This window comes from Orycteropus afer, unplaced genomic scaffold, assembly GCF_000298275.1.
Source record: "Orycteropus afer afer isolate SDZICR_OR568_19922 unplaced genomic scaffold, OryAfe1.0 scaffold00053, whole genome shotgun sequence".
Taxonomy (NCBI): domain Eukaryota; kingdom Metazoa; phylum Chordata; class Mammalia; order Tubulidentata; family Orycteropodidae; genus Orycteropus; species Orycteropus afer.
Window position 1 is genome coordinate 9006124 of NW_006921640.1, and position 16935 is coordinate 9023058.

Consider the following 16935-nt stretch of genomic DNA (forward strand, 5'->3'; position numbering starts at 1 on the left):
CTGGCGGTTCAAACCCACCAGCCACTCCTCGGAAGGAAGGTTGGGCAATCCTACTTCCGTAGTGATACTGCCTCGGAAACCCAAGGAGGGGTCGCATGAGTCAAGGCTGACTCGACGGCAAATAACAACAACAACAACAATGCTCTCTTCTGATAGCTGGAATAAAGCAAAACTGTAGTTGTTGTTGTTATTTGACATCAAGTCAGATCTGACTCATAGCAACCCTTCCTTGGGTTTCTGAGGCAGTATCACTACGGAAGTATATTGTCTCATCTTCCTTCCAAGGAGTGGCTGGTAGGTTTGAACCACCAGCCTTCTGGTTAGCAGTGAAGTGCCTTAGGCACTACGCTACCAGAGCTCTTAAAGCTGTAGTAGGAAATGTCAAATAGCAAACTTAGCATTGTTCATTGAGTTGGTTATAAGTGAACTAAATCTTTAAGTGTTTTTTTTTTCCCCCCTGTGGTAATACTGAACTCCTTTTTTTTTTTAGAGAATACAATTTAAAAATAATTCCTCAGCAATCAGCTCAGAGACAGGGCTTTCCATTCACTCTTCCCAAGAGCTTCAGTTGATGTGAGCAACCTGGGAAGAGCTAGAACCATGTGGAGTAAGTTTCCTCACAGAAACATGTTGATCTCAAGGTCAGCTGTGAAGTTCCTGGCCAGATAGAACTTGGATTTGTCTGCCACTGAATTGTTGATCTGTTTGGAAGAGTTTGGCTTACACAGTGTACTGCCAGAGTCTCCTGCCTGGAGGAAACCCAGGGGCAGAGGAAGGGATGCAGCAGTCCTTACATGAAACTCCCCAGGACGAGGGGCGCCTGCTGCAGCAACTGTATCTTTGGGCCCAACCTGACAAATGTATGCTTTGGATTCATGAGGCAGACACGTTCATTTAAGACCTTTTCAGGCCAGGAGGGGACATTTTCTACTCTATTCCCTAGCTTAAATCACTTAAGTTAGAATGTGGGAAATAATGACTTTCTTGAGACTTGGCTTTTACCAACAATTTCTTTCTCATTTTTCCACCTCAAAGAGTTGATGGGTAATTTCCTTGGAAGGAAAAAAATTTGTGCCTTGAGTTGGAATCTGCTTCTATCACTTATTAGCCACCTTAAGCCTTAACCTCTTGTATAAAATACATAATATTACACCTACCTCTATGGCTGATGTGACTAGAAATGAGAAGATGTAAAGATCCCAGCAAAATCTTTGGTCCATACCACCAGTCACTGTCAAATTGCTCTGACTCATGGTGAGCCCATGGGTCAGAGTGCAGCTGAACTGTGCTCCACAGGGTTTCTCAGGAAAGACACATGGGATGACTTTCTCTCTGCCTTTTGCTATTCATCGGTTGCAGTCTTCTCTCTTAAAGACTTGTTCATCACCTTCTTTTCATGGCTGTTCTCAGATGGTAGAAGGTCTGGCGATCCTCCAGCTCACCTCCCTTCTCTCTGCTGTCTCTTTGTCTCCCTGTTTATTTGGCACTGTGGGGTCAGGCATCTGTAGCTGGAATGAGAAGGATGGGGATCTGTCCGCTCCTCCTCCCAGGAATATGGGTGAAATGGCTCCTCTAAGAAGGAAGTGTAAGCCATGCAGACATTCTAAAAGATGTCCACTGTCAGTGTGGGAGGAACAGGGAAAGCATTTCCCTGTTTACATTTCAATAAGAACTGGATTCTTTCAAGAGACACATCAAAAGTCACCACTGGAGCTTGGGGCAGCCAATACCTGTTCCCACCTTAAAGTCCTATGTTGCTCTAATGTTTATCCTGTTGTGTTTTAATTCCTATTTACAGATCTTATTTTCCTCTATAGATAGTGAGTTCCTTACTCTAACCCTACCACTACCCCTAACCCTAACCCATGCATTTCCCATGTAAAACAAGGCAAAAAGGAACTATTCTATTTATCTTTGTATTTCCACTCATATTCCAGTGTCTGGCACATGATAGGTTCTGAAAAAAATGTTTGAGGAATTAATGCAAAAAGAGTGGGAAGTGATAGCAAACAGATACTTGCATACCAGTGTTCATCACAGCACTTTTCATAATAGCCAGAAGGTGGAAACAACGGAAATGTCCATTAACAATAAAATGGATAAACAAAATATGGTACATACATATAGTGAAATACCACCTAGCCAAAAAGAGAAATGAAATCCTAATACAGACCACAACATGGATGAACCTTGAAAACATTATGTTGAATGAAATAAGTCAGTCACAAAAGGACAAAGGATATGTGATCTCATGTATATGAAATAGGCAAATATACAGAAACCAAAGCTTATTAGTGGTTAACAGGAGTGGGATGGAGGGGGAAGAAGAGAGTTCCTGTTTAGGGGCTCTAGAGTTCATTAATGGTGGTGGAATAATTTGCAAAAGGATAGTGATATTGTCGCACAACATGAAAAATATAATAAATATCACCAAATTATACATGTAAAAATTGTTGAGTTGGTAAATGTTTTTTTTATGTATGTTTGTACCACAAGATAAAAAAAGGAAAAAAAAGAGTGGGAAGTGAAGAGAGAAATAAAAAGAGTAAAGGCTGTAAGAAATTTCTAACTATGTGAGGAAATTTCTCAAATAAATACCAACTTTCTTTAGATGAATAATAGTTGGCTTTGTTTGAGGAACTAAATAATTTGTCTCTGATATAAAAACAAAAAAACAAACAAACAAAAAACAGTTCTGTTCACTGGCTCTCAACAGATGTCCGTTGATAGTATGTAAGGCTTTTGAGCCCTACATGATCTTTTCCAAAAGGCATGACCCTGAACTTGAAGGGAGTTGTGATGGCTCCGAAGCTGCCTGGGAATGTTAGTTGGGTTGCGTATTTGCAGAGAGTGGTCTGTCTTTTTCATTTGCGGTTAGGTGCTGTGCATACTTGGCAGAGTGCAGAGCAAAGAAAACTAAAAATGTCCCCTGTGGGTGAGAGAGAAAGCTTGAGAACTTCGTGGAATTCCTATCCCTGCAGGTTCTATAGATACTGGTTTTTAAATGTTGATATTACTTTCCCAAATGATCACAGTGGCTTGGCAGAGAGTCATACATCCAAGAATGATAATTAGAGAAACAGCTTATGTAAAGTGCTGGTAAGACTAAGGGAAAGACCAAAGTGACTTTTATTGACAGTATAGTGCTGGGGAAAAAGCACAGATTGAGAATCAAGAGACTTGCACCCCATTTGGCCCAGTCATTAGCTATGGTGTTTTGTGTAAGTAACCTAAGCAAACTTAGAACTACACTGTAATATGAAGGGCAAAATGAGGGAAGGAAATTGCTTAAAATATCTGTATCATCCTCTCCTGCTTGGTTATAGAAGCTCATCCTTTAAATTTGTAGAACTGATGACGCGAAAGTTGTAAGCAGTTGCAATTTATTTTGAAATCCATCCATTGGTCTCAGTGCCATATTCCCTTGTGTTTTTCTCTGCCCATGCTCACAATATGTCCTATCATCCTGTGTTCTAATCTGAGGGAATAAAGCTCCCATTACAGAAGTCCATTTTGGGTAGTCCTATTTTAATGTTTCCCATGCTCCCAAATTCTCTCTATTGCCTCATTTTACCCTCACAAAAACCTCTGCTACATCATTTTGTGTCACATTAGCTGGATACTAAAGGACATTAGATTTAAATGAACTAAATAATATACCAAAAGTCATGAAGATGGCACAGGACCAGGCAACATTTTGTTCTGTTATACAAAAGGTTGCCATAACTTGGAGCCAAATCAATGTAACTAACAACACCATTAAGTGAACTGATTTACCGTAAAACATGCGGGACCAGCAGGCAGCTGATCCATGCTCTCAAGAAGAGCAGTGTCTGATGTGAGACCTTGTGGCAACTTGTGTGAATTTCTGTTGTTAACTGCTGTGGAGTCAGCCCCTTTCTCTGGGCACATTTTCATTAGGTATGTCCATTTCATTGGACCACTGTGATTCACAGGGTTTTCAATGGCTGATTTTGATAAGTGGATCTTGCAGCCTTTACTCCTAGTCCGTCTTGGCGTGGAAGCTCTGTTGAAGCCTGTTCAGCATCATAGCAACACACAAGCTTCCACGGACAGATGGGTGGTGGCTGTATATCAAGTGCATTTCCCAGGAATTGGATCAGAGTCTCATACAGGAGAGATAAGAATTCTATCATTGAAGTCTCTATGTGAATTTCTAGTTGGTAGAAAATCAGTGGAGAGAGTGTAGATACAAGTCAGGCAATAAACACTGTTCAAGAGTTTTTGGGTTTTTTTTTAATAAAAGCCTTTCTGTGACCCTTAACATTATACCATAAAACTACTGTCCAGTTTGTCTCTCTATATACGTTTGACTCTGACATTGAAGCTCTGCTAGCACAGTGCCTAAAACACTTGACTGCTAACCAGAAGGCTGACAGTTCAAACCCACCAGCCACTCCTCGGAAGGAAGATGGGGAAATCTACTTCTGTAGTTATACTGCCTCGGAAACCCAAGGAGGGGTCGCTATGAGTCGGGTCCAACCTGACGGCACATAACAACAACAACTGACATAAAAGACTCAAAATAAACTTCAGATTAAAATGGCAAATCTCTTTACACTTCAACAATTATCTCTAAAGTGACTTTGGTCTCATTGCTTTGGAACCACTGTTTCCCTCTTTAATAACTGAAGTTCATCAAACCAACCACTACACTTTCAAAGATCAATTCCCCTGGAAACACTGTTGGCTTTCTCTGAAGGTGCTGCAATTGTCTGTTCTTTAAATAAGCCAAGGGGCTCTGGTAGTGTAGTGCCTAAGGCACTTGACTGCTAACCAGAAGCCTGGCGGTTCAAACCCACCAGCCACTCCTCAAAAGCAAGGTTGGGCAATCTACTTCCGTAGTGATACTGCCTCGGAAACCCAAGGAGGGGTTGCTGTGAGTCGGGTATGACTCGATGGCACATAACAACAACAACACAAACCTTCCAAACAGTAATCTTCATGCAAATTAAGCAATTCATTTTCAGTTTTAAGTACACTATTCAATTACGACTCTTTCTCACATCCCTACATCCTGTTAGTTTATTGAAGGGATTTTTTTTTTGGTATGGGATTCTGCCCTTTCAGCATTTTGCACATTAGTATATTTTCTCAATAGGTGTGACAGATGAATTTCTTTCTGTGTGAAGAGATAATTGCTTTTCAATAATCTAGATGAATTCCTTCCATTTTTTCCACATACAGTTTTAGTAAACAAGCTCTCTGAGAATAGAATGATTTGGGCTCCAAGGAGTCAGAAAAAGCTTTTTAATGCTTAAATATTGTCAGGCCTCTATAATATATTTGCTGAGCCCCCAAAGGCTAGACAGTTTTACTCACTGGTTCTTCAGAGTCCTGAAGCCCTGGAGATTTTTTTTTTTTTTTCAATAACCATACCGCCATACCCAACAAATTAGACAATTATTATTCAGCTCTGCATTTCCTGTCAAGGTGCATAGCAAATGTTGTACAGCTGATGTTTTAATTGGGTTGATTCACAGTCTTTAAGAGGCATGCCATTCACAGAACACATTTTTCAGCTGTTTATTTGCTAGAGTTGTCACTGAATGCACTCACTCAGACATATTTTGAGGAGACTTCTCAGCTGCAAAGATTGTACGCTGCTGTTTTCTTTGAAGTCTGTGCTATCAGAGCTCCAGTGGGAGACATTGATGTGGCCCAAATGACATGTTATCATTATTGATTTGATGTGAACACCTGGACCATGTCTACAAGACATAGAAATAGGTGATAATTGGTTTCTGAAGTACAGCATAAATCTGGTAAATCATTGCATGCATTTATCTTCATTAACTCTTTCCCTCACTATGAATTAATTTTTGTTATTAGCATTGCCTTAATGTGGAATTTTAACCTTAAACTCATCAAATTTAAGGCTTTGAATAACAAAATAGGCTCTTTATTCTGTTCTCTATTAGTGCAATGTTGCTAGGTGACTACATATACATAAAATATGTAAATTCCCTGTTTGTATGCAGTAACATTGTAGACAGGTGTAATGACTTTAGAAATGTCAGAGGAAGAATACATTTCTGAAATCATATTATTTGGGATTCAGAAGAAAATCAAACAAATTTTTGTCCTCTTAAAAACAGGCCAATAATGATACACTAAATGCATTTTTAGGCACATTTGCTAGTATATTGAGCCAGGTCCTGTGCTAATCACTTGACATGTATTATTTCATTTAATATTCACCACAACCTGATGAAATGTTATCCTACATTTTAGAGATCAGGACATTGAAGCACAGGGAGATGAACTAACTTGTCAAAAAAGGAAGTGACCTAACAGAGAGTTCCATTAAGAACATATGCTATTAGTTGTTTTGATTTACATCTCTCTACTGGCTGTGTAAAAGAGATCTGGTGGCCTAGTGCCTAAGGCATTTGACCAGAAGGTTGGTGGTTAAAATCAACTAGCTAGTCCGAGGGAGGAAGATGGAGCAAACTACTTCTGTAACAATTTACCACCTTCAAAACCCAATGGGGGTCGCCATGAATTGGGATCGACTCAGTGGCAGTGGGTTTGGGTTTTGGATTGTATGGTTAATGATTGAGAGCCTTTCTTCATGTATTTGTTAGCCACCTGAATGTCTTCCTTGGTCATGTGTTGGTTCATATCCTTTGCCCATTTTTTAATTGGATTATGTGTCTTTTTGTTGTTGAGATGTTGGAATTTTCAATAAATTTTATAGATTACTCCCTTGTCCTATATGTCATTGCAATTTTCTTCCCCCAGTCTGCAGTTTCTCTTTTCACTCTTTTGATGAAGTGTTTTGATGCACATAAATGTTTAATTTTTAGGAGGCCCCAGCTGTCTAGTTTGTCTTCTGTTATTTGTGCCTTTTCAGGTACATTGGATAGTGTATTTATGCCATGTATTAGGGCCCTTACATATGTCCTTATTTTCCTTTGATGATCTTTATGGTTTTAGGATTTACATTTAGGTCTTTGATCCATCTTCAGTTAGTTTTTGTATATGGTGAAAAATATGGATATCCAGTTTTGCCAGTATCATTTATTAAAGAGATTATCTCTTCCTCATTTAATGGATTTTAGACACTGCATGGTCAAAGATCAGCTATCCATAGGTGGATGGATTTACTTAAGGGTTCTCAATTCTTTTTCATTGGTCTATGTGTCTGTCATTGTACCAATGTGAGGCTTTGTTGACTACTATGAATGAATAGTAGGTTAGAGATCAGAGATCTTCTACTTTGTTCTTCTTCTTTATTAGTACTTTGCTTATCCAGGGTCTCTTTCCTTTCCATATAAAGTTAGTGATTAGTTTTTTTTATCTCTTCAAAGAATGGTTATGGAATCTGGATTGGGATTACATTATATCTGTGATCACTTTGGGTAGTATTGATATTTTCACAATATTAAATCTTCCTATTCACTCCTATTGACTGACCAAGCAGCGGCAGGGATCCAGGTAATGGGAGGGACACAGCCCCTGCCAAGAGCCAGGAAAGTGGGTAAAAGAAAAGCTGGGCAAAGACTGACTGAGCAGTGGCAAGGATCCAGGTAAGGGAGGGGCCTATGCCCCACTCCCAAGAGGCAGGAAAGTGGTGGAAGGAAAAGATGGGCAATGACTGACTGAGCGGCGGCAGGATCCAGGTAAAGGGAGGGCAGAGAGATTTTGAAAAGCTAAGGAAAACAAGCTTGTCTATCAGTTTGTCGTACTGTGGTGGCTTGCATGTTGCTGTGAGGCTTGAGGCTGTGCCACTGGTGTTTCAAATGTCAGCAGGGTTATACATGGTACATGTGTTTCAACACAGCTTACAGACTGAGACAGACTAGAAAAAAGGAAGAAGTCATCCACTTCTCAAAGAATTGGGAAAACATTATAAATAGCAGAGAAACACAGTCTGATACATTACTGAGCAACTTTATGAATGGCCTGGAAACATTGTCTGATACAGTGCAGGAAGACAAGCCCCTTAGGTCAGAAGACTCTCAAAATATGACTGGGAAAGAGCTGCATCATCAGAGTAGAACCAACCTTACTGATATGGATAATGTAAAGCTTTTGAGACCTCCATTTGCTGACGTGGCTTGACTCAAATTGAGGAGAAACAGCTGCAAACATCCATTAATAATAGGAACATGGAATATAAGAAGAATGAATCTAAGAAAATTAGAAGTTGTCAAAAATGAAATGGAATGCAAAAGATTGATATCCTAGGTATTAGTGAGCTGAAATGGACAGGTTTTGGCCATTTTCAATCAGACAACCATATGATCTACTATGCCGGGAATGACAATTTGAAGAGGAATTATGTGACATTCACCACCACAAAGGATGTTTCCAGATATGTCCTGAAGTACCATGCTGTCAGTGATAGGATAATATTCATATGCCTACAAGGAAGACCAGTTAATATAACTATTATTCAAATTTATACACCAACCACCAAAGCCAAAGATGAGGAAATTGAAGATTTTTTTCAACTTCTGCAGTCTGAAATAGACCAAAAGTGTAATCAAGATGTGTTAATTATCACTGATGACTGGAATGCAAAAGTTGGAAACAAAGAAGAATGACCAGTAGTTGGAAAATTTGGCCTTGTGGTAGAAATAAGGCTGGGGATCACAGGAAAGAATTTTGCAATTATTCATTGCAAATACTTTTTTTCAACAACACAAATAGCGAATATACACATGGACTTCACCAGATAGGGTACACAGGAATCAGATTGATTACATCTGTGGCAAGAGGCAATGGAAAAGCTCAATATCTTTAGCCAAAACCAGGCCAGGAGCTGATTATGGAACAGACCATCAACTACTCATATGCAAGTTCTACTTGAAGTTGAAGACAATTAAAACAAGTCCACAAGAGCCAACATATGACCTTGAATGTATCCCTCCTGAATTTAGAGACCATCTAAAGAATAGATTTGATGCATTGAATACCACTGACTGAAAACCAGAAGAATTGTGGGATGACATCAAGAACATCATCCATGAAGAAAGCAAAATGTCATTCAAAAGATGAGAAAAGAAGACCAAAATGGATGTCAGAGGAAACTGTGAAACTTGCCCTTGAGTGGAGAGTAGCTACAGCAAATGGATAAAATGACAACATAAAAGAGCTGAACAGAAGATTCCAAAGAGCAGCTCGAGCAGACAAAGCCAATTACTGTAATGAAATGTGCAAAGACCTGGAGTTAAAAAACCAAAAGTGATGAACATGCTCAGCATTTCTCAAACTGAAAGACCTGAGGAAAAAAAATTCAAGCTTTGAGTTTCAATATTGAAATATTCTATGGGTAAAATAGGAGCTCTGGTAGCATAGTGCCTAAGGCACTTGACTGCTAACCAGAAGGCTGGCGGTTCAAACCCACCAGCCACTCCTCGGAAGGAAGATGGGTCAATCTACTTCCATAGCGATACTGCCTTGGAAACCCAAGGAGAGGTCACTATGAGTTGGGTCTGACTCAACAGCATATAACAACAACAGCATAGGTAAAATATTGAATGATGCAGGAAGCATCAAAAGAAGATGGAAGGAATACACAAAGTCACTGTACCAAAAAGACCTGTTCGATCTTCATCCATTTCAGGAGGTGGCATATGATCAAGAACCAATGGTATTGAAGGAAGAAGTCAAAGCTGTACTGAAAGAATTGGCAAAGAACAAAGCTCCAGGAACTGATGGAATACCCACTGAGTGTTTCAACAAACTGGTGCCCCACTACATGTACTCACTCGCTTATGCCAAGAGATTTGGACAACAGTTACCTAGCCAACTGACTGGTAAAGATCCATATTTGTACCTATTCCAAAGAAAGGTGATCCCACTGAAGGTGGAAATTATCTAACAATATCATTAATATTCCATGCAAGTAAAATCTTACTGAAGATAATTCAAAAACAGTTACAGCAGTGTATTGATAGAGAACTTCCAGAGGTGCAAGCTGGATTCAGAAGAGGATGTGGAACAAGAGATATCATTGCTGATGTCAGATGGATCTTGGCTCAAATCAAAGATTACCAGAAAAATGTTTACTTGTGTTTTATTGACTATGCAAAGGCATTTGATTGTGTGGGTCATAACAAATTGTGGATAACATTGAGAAGAATGGGAATTCCAGAACACTTAATTGTACTCATGAGGAACCTGTACATAGACCAAGAGACTGTTGTTCGAACAGAACAAGGAGACACTGCCTGGTTTAAAATCAATAAGGGAGTGTGTCAGGGTTGTATCCTTTCACCATACTTATTCAATCTAAATGCTGAGCAAATAGTCCAGGAAGCTGGACTATATGAAGAAGAATGTGGCATCAAGATTGGAGGAAGAATCATTAACAACCTCCAATATGCTGATGATACAACTTTGCTTGCTGAAAGTGAGGATGACTAGAAGCACTTAATGATGAAGATTGAATATACAATCTGCAGTATGGATTACATCTTAATATTAAGAAAACAAAAATCCTCACAACTGGACCTATAAGCAGCATCATGATAAATGGAGAAAAGATTGAAGTTGTCAAAGACTGCACATTGTTTGGTTCTAGAATTGACACCAATGGAAATAGCAGTCGGAACATCAGATGATGTACAGCACTTGGCAAGCCAGCTGGGACCTGTTTTTAGTGCTGAGGAGCAAAGATGTCTCCTTGAGGACTAAGGTGTGCCTGACTTAAGCCATGATATTTTCAATCACCTCATATGCATGTGAGAGCTGGACTATGAATAAGAAAGACCAAAGAAAAATTGATGCCTTTGAGTTGTGGTGCTGGTGAAGAATGCTAAAAGTAGCGTGGGGTGTTAAAAGAACTAACAAATCTGTCCTGGAGGAAGTGCAGCTGGAATGCTCCTTGGAAGCGAGAATGGCCAGACTTCATCTCACCTACTTTGGTCATGTTATCAGAAGGGACCATTCCCTGGAGAAGGATGTCATGCTTGGTAAGGTGGAGGGCTGACGAAAGAGGGGAAGGCCTTCAACAAGATGGATTGACACAGTGGCTGTGATGATGGGCTCAAGTATAGCAAGGATCAAGCAGCTGGTGCAGGATCGGGTGGTATTTCGTTCTGCTGTGCACAGGGTCGCATAAGTTGGAAACGACTCAACAGCACCTAACAACAACAACAACAGTTTAAAAATATTAATTATTATAAATAATTTTTTTAAAAAATGCTATCCAGCCCTGGGTGGAAGGTAAGGGTAAAAGGGAGTAGAAGTCATAAGAAAATGTGCCAGCTGAGATGAGAAGATAGAGGGTGTCTTTAAAAAGGCAACAAGATGAGAGAAAAAGATGTAAGGATGACGTGAACAAAGAGAGGAATAAAACAAGGACCAATAGAGAGGAAGCTAAAATCCAAGAGCAGTATTATGCGCTGGACTTCTCACACATTATGGGCCAACTCACTTTTCCTCAGCCTCCTCCATCTTCTGAGCCTGGCTGCTGCTTCTGGCACTGTAGTTGCTAACTTTTCCACTCATCCACCAGCTCTGCCGACATTCTCTGCCTTCCTCAGAGTGGGGTGGGGGCCCACTGTGGCCTCCATAGTTCTCATTACCTTAGGAGCCAGCCCAGTGGGACCAGACTCACAGGGGCTCTGGCTCCATCCATCACTACCCAACACATCTTGCACAGGGAAGGAGATGTGGTTTCTGCAGTGGCTCCTGTAAGGTCAAGGACATAATCTAAACGTGTCAGAGAGTTAAGTGTCATTTGGTGAACTTTGCCCAAAGTCTCTTCCTATCCCTCTTTCTGAATTTAAAGTTTGAAGAATAATGAGAAGATATTTATAAGCCAACTTCAAATATATTTATTGGTCTGCATCTTCTAATAATCTTACCTCTTGTTGTTGTTGTTATGTGCCATGGAGTCATCTCCGACTCGTAGTGACCCCTATTTGGGTTTCTGAGGCGGTATCTCTACGGAAGTAGATTGCTCAACTTTCCTTTCAAGGAGTGGCTGCTGGGTTTGAGCCACCAAATTTCTGGTTAGCAGTCAAGTGCCTTAGGCACTACACTACCAGAGGTCCCAACTTTAGATTATTGTTGTTGTTATGTGTTAGGTAAAGTTAAATTATTTATATTACTAAATAAATAAATAAACCCAAACTCACTGCCATCAAGTCGCCTCTTACTTATAGTGATCCGCATTCTAAGGCTGTAAATATTTATGGAAGCAGACTGCCTCATCTTTCTTCTACAGAGCAGCTGGTGGGTTCGAAACACTGTCCTTTTGGTTAACATCCAAATGCAACCACTATACCATCAAATCAAAAAAACCAAACTCACTGCTGTCGAGTCAGATCCGACTCACAGCGACCCCTCCTTGGGTTTCTGAGTGATATCACTACGGAAGTAGATTGCCCAACCTTCCTTCCCAGGAGTAGCTGGTGGATGTGAACCGCCAGCCTTCCTATTTGTACAATATGTCTCCTAAAAGAGATATGAAACAGAATTCTGATGAAATTAAAAAATATTTATTTATTGAGTACATGTTATGTACCAGTCAGCTTTTTAAGCGTGAGGATAAAAAGGTGAATAACATGTGATTGCTGCACTATAGGAGAAGAAAAGAGATGTGTGAACAAATCAGTGCAATTTTAAAGTATGGTAACTTCCTTCTACCATAAACTTATGCACATGGTGCTGAGGGAATGGTTGAAGGTCTGCCAAGAAATGGGTAGAAAATCTTCACAGACAAGGAAATAATTGGACTAAATCTGGATGGTTAGTAGATCCTCCAATCTGAATGTGGACGGGAGAAAATCAGAGTAGAAGGCACAGAAGGAAGGTGTTCTGGGCAGAAAGAACAGTGGGATAAAGGCACAGGGTCCATAAGATGGTTTGGGAGCATTATAGGGTACTGAGGACCTCTGGTAGCGTAGTGCCTAAGGCACTTGACTGCTAACCAGAAGGCTGGTGGTTCAAACCCACCAGCCACTCCTCAAAAGGAAGGTTGGGCAATCTACTTCCGTAGTGATACCACCTCAGAAACCCAAGAAGGGGTCGCTATGAGTCACATCCAACTCGATGGCACACAACAACAACAACACAGGATATTGAGATTCTATTAATTCACCATTGTTGCTACATACAGGCTTGGTGACCCATATATCTATTATTTAATTTTTTAAATATATATTCATGGTGCTTGTTTCCTATCAGTGATCTGTCCTCCTTTAACATGGTTTTTAAATAATTACATCTTTTTTTCTCTTTTCAGGACATTAAAATGAAGAAAATTAAAAGCACCTGCAATTTCTCCACCCAGAGATGCAACTGTAAACATTCTGTTCTATATTCTCCCTATAGTTTTCATGTGTTATCTACACGTACTATAGTGTGCCATTATGTATATCCAGTTTTTGTTTACAACAATATATCTTAAACATTTCTCTGGATGATTAATATTTTTCCAGTCTGCGTTCTCTTTGTTTTTTGTTATGTAAGCAATTAACGTTCAGTGCTGAAAATCAGAAAATATAGGTGTTATGGACTGAATTGTCTTCCCCACAAATATGTGTTGTAATCCTAACCCCTGAACCTGGGGATGCAACCCCATTTGTTATGTTAATAAGTTCCATTAATTTAAAGTGTGTCCTAAATCTAATCAATTTTGAGTTATCCGCAGCAGCATGGACAAAGACACAGACACAGAGCCACACAAGCAGGGGAAGATAGATGCCACATGAAGCTCACCAAGGAACTGAGCAAAGCCAGGGCTACAGAAGCTGACACAAGGGTCTTGCTCCAGAGCAGAGAGAGAGAGCCTTCTCCAAGAGCTGGTGCCTTGAATTCTGACTTCTAGCTTCCAAAACCATGAGAAACTAAATTTATGTTCTTTAAAGCCACCCACGTGTGTTATTTATGTAACAACAGCACTAGTACCAAAAAAAAAACCTGAAAAAAACCCTCACTGCCTTGAAGTCGATTCCAACTCACGGCAACCCCTCCTTAGGTTTCTGAGGCGGTATCACTACGGAAGTAGATTGCCCAGTCTTCATTCTGAGGAGTTGCTGGTGGGTTTGAACCACCAGCCTTCTGGTTAGCAGTCAAATGCCTTAGGCACTATGTCACCAAAGCTCCTAACTAAGGCAATAGGTAACCATGAAGACAATAATAAAAATTGCGTACCATTTTAAGGCTCGGAAGTAATAAAACATTTTGGGGCTCATCCTTCAAGATATTTATATAATATATGAATGTATATATAGAAACCAGGGAGCTCTGGTAGCATAGTGCCAAAGGCACTTGACTGCTAACCAGGAGGCTGGTGGTTCAAACTCACCAGCCACTCCTCAGAAGGAAGGTTGGGCAATCTACTTCCGTAGTGATACTGCCTTGGAAATCCAAGGAGGGGTCGCTATGAGTCAGGTCCGACTCCACGGCATGTAACAACAACAACATATGTAGAAACCAGTAACCAGTTGCTGTCAAATAGATTCCAACTCCTGGCCAACACATGTTTGCAGAGTAGAACTGCTCCATGGGGTTTCCCAAGGCTGTGACCATTTGGAAGTAGATTGCTAGCCTGTCTTCTGAAGTACATATAGTTAGGTTTGCAATGCCAAGCTTTTGGTCAGTAGTTGAACAATTAACTGTTTGTGCCACTTAGGGCTTATGTGTAAGAAACTCTGATGGCATAGTAGATAAGGCATTTGACTGACAACCAGAAGGTCATATGTTCAAATCGACCAGCCACTCCATGGAAGAAAGATGGGGGCAATCTATTTCCGTAAAGATTTACAAACTTGGGAACACAATGGGGGTCACTATGAGTCTGATCAATGGCAGTGAGTTTGTTTGTTTGTTTTTGGAGGGCTATGTGAGCTCTGATGGTGTAGTGCCTAAGGCATTTGACTACTAACCAGAGGGCTGACAGTTCAAACCCACCAGTCACTCTTTAGAAGGAAGATTGGGCAATCTACTTCTGTAGTGATACCGACTAGGAAACTCAAGGAGGAGTCACTATGAGTTGGATCCAACTCGACAGCAGTAAAAGTGAGTGAGTGATGTGTATACAGACACACACACATACATATATATAACATACTGTTTTCAACATTTTTTATATTATTATATCACAATCATATGCATCTTTAGGAAGCTATTGTTTAATATCATTTCTTTCATTAATTGAAAAATCAATTGAGCAACTTTTATGTTCTATTAATTCTGCTAGCTTTTTGCATTCATCATCATACTTCCTTCTCACGAAATCACAATAAAGTTGGCATCATGGGCTGTGTTTCACAGATGATGGAAACCAAAGTCCAGTAAAGTTAAGGGGTTTTTACCCAAGGTCTCATAGTAAGTAAATAACAAGGCAGGATTTAAACCCAGGCCTGCTTAAACTGAAAGGTCATGATCTTTTTTCAGAGGAATGGTAAATGCGGACAAAAATGACCCAGAGCAGGCACAGCCCCTGACACACAGAAGGCTCTTACTCCGTGCGTGCTCACTCCTCACTGTCCAACAGAGAACAGAACAAATTGAGTACAGGCTCTACCACCTTTGGGAGTGTCCCAAGAATCTAATGCTTCCTTCTGGTTTCTTTACGGCTTTGCAGATACGCTCTTTTGGCACCAGCTCACATTTGGCATCTGTTTGTTTTGGCAATATTCCTGAACCTAAAGGCAGAAAAGACATCTGTTGAAAAAGGTGAACAACAGGTATAGTTTTGCTGCAGCAGTCAGGAAAATACATACAAATGGAGACCCTTGGCTTCATCCCTTGTTTATTTATTTATTTATTTTGGTTTTTGAAGGCAGATGTCCTTCTGACCTCAGGAAGAGCTACCTTCCCTCAGTTGTTGAGTATTAGTTACCTGTTTGTAACATGGTTGCATCCAGCTATTCAGAGAGGGCTAAAGGGAAGACAAGACCTGCAGCTGAGAATGCTCTTGGCAAGTCCTTTCACTGAAGCCCTGTCAAAAGGCTTGTCATAAACACTTCCTTTAGCTCAGCTCTTTCATGTTACAGAGCATTTCACTCTGAAAACCCCCTAAAGCTAACTGTTCTCACAGATTTCCTTGCCTTTCCCTCTTTCCCACCCCCCCAAATGTACTGTTCCCTTAGACTGAAAGGAAGGTTTAGTAACAAAGCAATATTTACTCAGATATAAAAATGTTTAATGTTAAATTTGGCTATGGAAATAATTCTGTGTATAGGACAAAGAAGAGATAAAAAATAAAAACAAAAGGAACTAACATGTATTAATCACTGCTGTGAGTTGGGCACTTCCACGTGCATTATTCCTCTCATTTAAGAGCCCTGATAACACAGTGTTTAAGCTCTTGGCTGTTAACGAAAGGCTTGGTGGTTTGAACCCACCAGCAGCTCTGCTCTGTGGGAGAAAGATGTGACAGTCTGTTTTTGTAAAAATTTGCAGCCTTGTAAATTCTAATGGGCAAATTCTACTCTACCTTCCAGGGTGTGGAAGTTGAGGTTATGTACCATCTTGGCTAGGCCTGGTTTTGAGGGACTGGCAGCTGGAAGTAGACCACATCCCTCAGCTTATTCCCCAAGATAAGACTGGTAATCAGCTCCATGTTGGAATCTGCTGGAGCAGCTAAGGGATGTGGTCTGCTTCCAGTATATAGAAGACATCTTTGAGAAAGGTCTCTGAGATTTTTGGCATGCTTGGCCCTGCATATAGCCAAGCCTTCATCTAGCATCCTGCCATGCTGCCCTTGCTTATCTTGGAACTGTTTCTGGACTTGAACTAGGGGCCTGCTGTGTTGTTTGATAATCTTGGGACTATGTTATTTTACCCATCAGTCTTGGGTTTGTCAGCCTCAGCAGTTAGCAGCTGCCTGAGTTAAGAGAAGCCTCCATCTTCAGTGGACTGGGAGAAAGAGGCAGAGCTGAAGCCCAAGATGGAGGGGTCTTCACCCAGCCCCTAGAGCTGGCACTGCAAACTTGGACTTCTAGC